This window comes from Zosterops lateralis (assembly GCF_965231275.1).
Source record: "Zosterops lateralis genome assembly, chromosome: 7".
Classification (NCBI taxonomy): domain Eukaryota; kingdom Metazoa; phylum Chordata; class Aves; order Passeriformes; family Zosteropidae; genus Zosterops; species Zosterops lateralis.
Window position 1 is genome coordinate 18,657,447 of NC_139767.1, and position 6,138 is coordinate 18,663,584.

Here is a 6,138-nt window from a genome sequence, read left to right on the forward strand (position 1 = left end):
ATTAACTTACAAATATAACCTACCTGTTCTTTTACATTTGTATCTCTGCAGCTGCTTTTCAAAAGTAATTAAAGTTAATGAGCTGTGCTTTATGGTAGAATCATGAAAACTTAATTGGAATAATTAGTTGTGAGATAGCAAGTGCATCTTCCTGGCTAACAACGTGTCATCATTTGATAAGAATAATAATGAATTTAATAAATAAAGCAGGGCCCTTCTAATATGTTAATAAAATAACAAAGTAGAAGGCACACATGTGCAAATGATGAATTATTAGTTTGGAGACTGCACACAATTGTCTGAGGAAGATGGATGGGGAAGTGGCCTTCTTGAAACTGCCAGCTACAGCTGCTGGCTAAAATCCAGTTTGCAATAGATGAAGCAGCCACACTGACCTTTGCAGAGGATGTGCTGCAAATGCTTCCAGCGGGGCTGGCATCCCTCTGCAGAGCAGGATATGCAGGGGATGAAGAAAAGCAACTGTGCTTTCTTTTCCTCTCCTTTACCCCCTCTGTATTATTGGTGCTGGGCAAACAGGAACGAAAATGGACAGAAAACCAGGCATGTGTGGCAGGAAGGGAGCTACAGTGAACAAATCAGTCTATTTGACCCAAATCACTTAGAGGCTAAGACAGGCAGAAAATTATGATTTATTGCAGGCAGAAACCATCTTAAGCTCAAACGTAGATATGCACACCACAACAAAAGCTTCTGAGGCATTATTAAGAATCAGTAAATAGAATAATTTTAATTAATGGGTGCCTTTAAAATTAAATTAAGTGAATATTGCCAGAGTTATGGGAAGGCCTACAGTAATAAAAAGGATTGTCCCAGTAAGCAAACCCTGAAGGAAGGCTACAGTTTCAGGTGGAAATAGAGCAGCAGTGTGCAGTGACTAAGAAGAAGATGGGTCATAATATAGCTCTTCATTTTATCCCCTAATCAATGTATGACCTCATTCATTTCTGCTCTTAATGTATTGCCTGATAGGAGGAATTGCAGTTTAGAATATCTGCTTGTTGACTTCAGTCCCAGCAGAGCAGGACTGGGTTTAGTAGAAGCTATAAAGAGTCTGATGTATGTCTGAGATCAACTCATATGTTAGCAGTGCCCAAGGAGATTTTACCACCTTTGCAAGCACACGAGGAACAACCTACTGCTGCTTGGAAGGCATCCACCTGGCTGTGCACCCACAATACTTAGAACTTCACATTAACAGAAGGCCTAAAGCACAGACCCTTCAGCTCTACAAAAACAAAAATGTAGCTCTAGGTCGCACAAATGACTAGTAAAAACCTGCTGACACGGAGAAGCCATACACCCATCCACTGGCTGCAGGAATACTCACAAACACTCCCCATAGTTTTAGACAATGGAGACAAGGAGCAGTAGGAGCTTTGGAACAGAGGCGATCTGAGAAGAAATAAATAAGATAGCAATGGCCAGCATACATGCAAATGTCAGGGGGTGTGAGACTGAACCTGTTCTTGACCTGCTGCTGGGAACAGCTGTGAAAAGATCAGAACGAGAGATTAGCAGTGAAGCACTTTGAATGAAAGCCAAGCATTAGTGAGTCTCTGACCAAACAAGCCCCTGAAACTGCAGGTTATGGTTAAATGCTACGGTCTGATGCTCTGAAAGTTAATTAAGTACAAGAAGTAATGTGGGGCTTTTGTAAAGCTGGTTTCGTAGTCATTAGTTGCTACAGCAGCTAAACAGGGAATGAAATGCAAGGGAGCAAGGCACTAGCTAGACAAATTGCTCTTAGGCAGTTTTCCTGGTCAGAGTGCTGCAGGGCTGGTTCTCCCCTGGTGCTCCACGAGGTACAAAAGGCAATGCCAAACTCAAAGAGCCTAGTCTTGACCACTTGACATTTTTTTACTGCTCTAAATATCTATCATTTTCCATTGCATTATGGCTGATTTACACTAGTGTATAAGGGAGGGGAAGCGGTTTTCTCTGAGACAATTAAGAGTGACTTGTATCCAGCAAGGAAGGAGCTGGAGCTCATAAGCCTTCAGCTGAAAACTCTAAATTGCTGCTATTGTGACACGCAGCAATCTTCTTCTGTGGTGGGAGGGAAGGGCCCACAGTGTCTCAGGATCAGCCTGAGCACACTACATCTCTGTAAGGGGAGTGCTCTGTGGCACACAGCTGCCTGAATTGCCCTCTGCTTTTTCCCAGAGCTCCCAGCACGGGCACATGTTGGAGCTGTTGTCAGGGTTGTCATGCTCTGGTTATTATCAGGAGCAGTTCCTCTGGTTGCTGTAATTTGCACTGAGGACTGCAGAGGCCATCAACGGATCCGAGAATTGTAAAGGTAATCTGCAGTTCTCCTCCCCAAGTCAGTTGAGACCAGAATCAAGGCTTTTGTTTCAGAAACCAGAAACTCAGCAAAACTAATTTGTGGAGGTTCTATTAATAGGACACAGGAAATTACCTAAAGCCTTCATTACTTTAACTAGTAAAAGTGATTGACTTGGCTGTAATACAGTTAAACTCTGTCTTCCCAAAGCTGCTGAAGACCCAATAGCTCTGAGTTAGACACTGGTAAGTAGTTTTCACACAGATCTGAGAGGCACAGCTTTGACTGTTAAAGATATTATAGCCATAGGTTTCTAACAGAATGGCTTGTTATACAATTTTTACTTGCTATAGGGGTTTCATCTGAGACTTCAAGACTGATTAAGCTCAAAAATAGATGCCTTCTACTCCTATAAAGCTTCAAAATGTGTGCCTGAATGGACTTAGTAAAATCAATGTCCTCTCTTCCTTGCCTCCACAATTATTTTAAACTTGCAATCCTTACTCTAGCTTGTTGTCCCATTTCATACAGACATCGGCCCCCAAATTCTGGTCTGAAGCATAGTGTTAAGAATTTTTACAAAGTGTATTAAGAAGAAGAGACATAATAGAGGAGAATAACCTATAAAGAGATGTATTCACAGTAAAAGATGCACTGGTGAATGGTTAAGAGAGGGCACAGAGTTTATGACAAATGTCAGAATGTTTCAAAGATTTGCTTCATTATTAACCAGGAAATAACACAATGTATGTGAAATCACTGCTAAAAAAGAAAAGAAGTCTCTTTAAACTATATTGAGCTGAAAACAGGGTTCATTATAGAAACACAGATAGAATCTTAATTATAGAAGAAATTGCATAGACTAAGGTTCTGGCCACCCAATTTAGAAATCACAATGCAAGTATTTAAGAGGCTTAATGTGCCTGCTACTATTCAGCTGTAGATAGCAGCTGGCCTTGGGAGTACTGCGGCTCGGGATGTTGTGAAGAAGAGTTCATAATGAAGGATTAATTAAGTAATTTCCAACCGATTCATTACATGATACTTACATGCGTTGTCAATAATTTTTGGCCCAAGTGGTTAGCCTAAAATCTGGAGTTTTGGAAACTGCTTATGCTAAGAGACTTAGTTGATAGTCAAAGATTTGCCGCTGCACTCCTTTTTATTTACCAAGGATGTGTTAAATCCCGTTTTCTTAAATACAACAAATCAAATGAGAATTTTTTTGCTCGCAGAATCCATTCTGCAGTGTCTTGGGTGCTCAGTACTATGTATAGTGATGTGTACTATTTCAGCTTTAGTTCTATAAAGCACTTTAAATTCTTTTATCATGAATTAAGAAGTCAGCTCTACATTTTGCTTTATCTATAGCTTCTCTAGAGCTCTTTATCTAAAGTACAGACTGAAACATTAATGACAGAGGTTGGTCCAATTAAAAAACCCCAAACAAAAAATTTACTTTAGAGTTTCCCAACTCAAATTTTACAGTTTAAGATAAAAGAGCAGTAAGACAGGAAAGGAAATATACACCTTGATAGTACTATCAAGCTGCCAGAGTCTGCTGAGGAATGTTTAGAACAGCTGTTGGTGAAGACTCTTCTAGAAGAAATCAGTACTGGAGAAAGTCTTACACTAAACCCCCCCTGTATTTAAAAGTGCATCATATATTAATCCTTTAGCATCCTGTTCTGAGCAGGGTCCCATTTATTGAACCTGACACAAAGGTCCTTCTTGGAAAAAATGCTATAGGCTTTACAGAGTTATTGCAAACAGGTTGAACATTAAAAAGAGAAATTACACCTGGCCTGACAGATTTGACCAGGCAGAAATGCCAAATATAATTCTTGAATATCAGGGATAAAAGAAATCCCTGTGATGGTTTCATCCACAGTATTTGATTTTATAGCTTTGGCCTTCATAGATTTGGTTGTCAGAGTACAGGAGCAGTTCTAAAAGCTGTAAGAAACAAAAACCACCTTTGTACCAAGGCAGAGTTACCAGAGAGTTGCCTCTCCCAGGAGCCCTGTCATTTTCTTCTGCATCCCTAAGTCCAGAACAGGGGCCTTCTGAAACCAGGCAAAACACTTTCATGTGTTACACATGTGCTGCTACACTGGGCTACTACTCCTTTGGCTAACCTGCAACATGTGAATAGGGTGAAAGAGGAAGAAGTACAAAGGTCCTAGAAGATCCTTCTCCTCAGAAAGAAGGAATGAAACAAATATTATCCCAGGGAATTTGAGATAAACAGGACAAATACTGCACTCAGACTCTGACACAAGATGATCTGACCCCATGGGCTATACAGACTCACAATACTCCTCTTTCCTGCCCACAGAGCTCCAGCTCTCTGACAGCCCTCCTAAGTGCATTCATTAGTTACAGAAGGGCACATTCCTCCATCTTCTGGACAGCTACAAACTAAGCACCATTAGCCTCTTTCCAGCCATGCTTGAAACAATTGCTAGCTCAGAGAAAGCTCAATCTGCTTTGGCCTCAGGAAAAGACCCTTTTAGTCTTTGTTATATTTTTGAATTGTTTTCATCCTGACATGTAATGTGAAAGGTTCCACATTTATGCATTTCTCAAGTTATTTTTAGCCCCCCTTCAGAAAAAAACCCAACAAACTCCCCCAACAAAACCAACATTAAACTCCCTGTCTTTTATCTTTTCTTGCTCTGAGAAGTCTTTTGTGATTAATTTTCTTCTGCCTCAATAGCTGATAACTTCTTTTCCTGCAAGTATTAAGGAGAAGGATTCTATCTTCTACAACAAGGAAATGTATTTTTTGAGCTTCTGCTGGTATTTATCACATCCCTGAGAAAGCAGGAGGCCTCTCCTTGTGAACATTATTTATTTTTAGATTAGGTTTGGGCCCTTGAATACAATAAAACTAACTGGTAATGTAATATATGCTGTGGGAATGGCAATCTTCAAATAACGGCCTTAAAATCCTAGGAATACTACTGGGTAGAATTATTCTGTAGGCGGAGTTTGTTAAAGCCAGATGACCGTTCTCTTAATGAGCTCTTTCTGGAGGGAGCAAATAAAATTGATTAAGAAGAGAGAAAAATCCTAGGATACAATCAGATCCTGTAAGCCTCCCCAGAAGGCAGTGTCAACCCAATGCAGCACCCTACCTTTCTCCAAAAAAAATTGGAATTTCTGCTCTCTCACATGTACTAATGAGAGCAGCTAGAAGCCGGAGCTCAGGTTAATTCTTCCTTTGCTGGCTATGTGAGTGCTCTTGGCACCGCTTCCAAAGAGGAAATGCTGAAGGACTTCCTGGGTGAATTAGCAAAACCAATGAGTTATAGCACGAGAAAAAGTGCCAGAAGTCATTTTCACAGCTACCTAGATAGGTTAAACCAAGTTAAAAAACAGCTTATGACAAGGATCACTGTCCCTGGAAAAGCAGCTCTTTGATGTGGTTTCCATTTCACTGCAGGCAGATGGAGCTCTCCCTGCTTTCTGCAGCATTCAAAGGCAGCAGCTGAGGATGTCACCCATGTGCTGAGCTTAAGAATCAAATGAGCAGTTTATCATCTGAAATCGCTGCACTAAAAGCCAAATGACACAGAACAACAGTGCTTTTCCATACTGCTGAAAATGATTTCCATATTGCTGAAACTGCCAAGAATGATTCAATGGCCCTTGCTAATGACACCTGATCAGATTCATTTCTCAGTAAGCACAGTTTGGGAAACAAGAGCTGGAGAGCCCAGATGGATGTGCTGGAAAATCTTTTATTTATTTTGAGATGGGATTTTCAGGTGTCAGTGCAATTGACAGGACTGATGATACAGTACCACTTGGAAAGACCCATCCAGTTT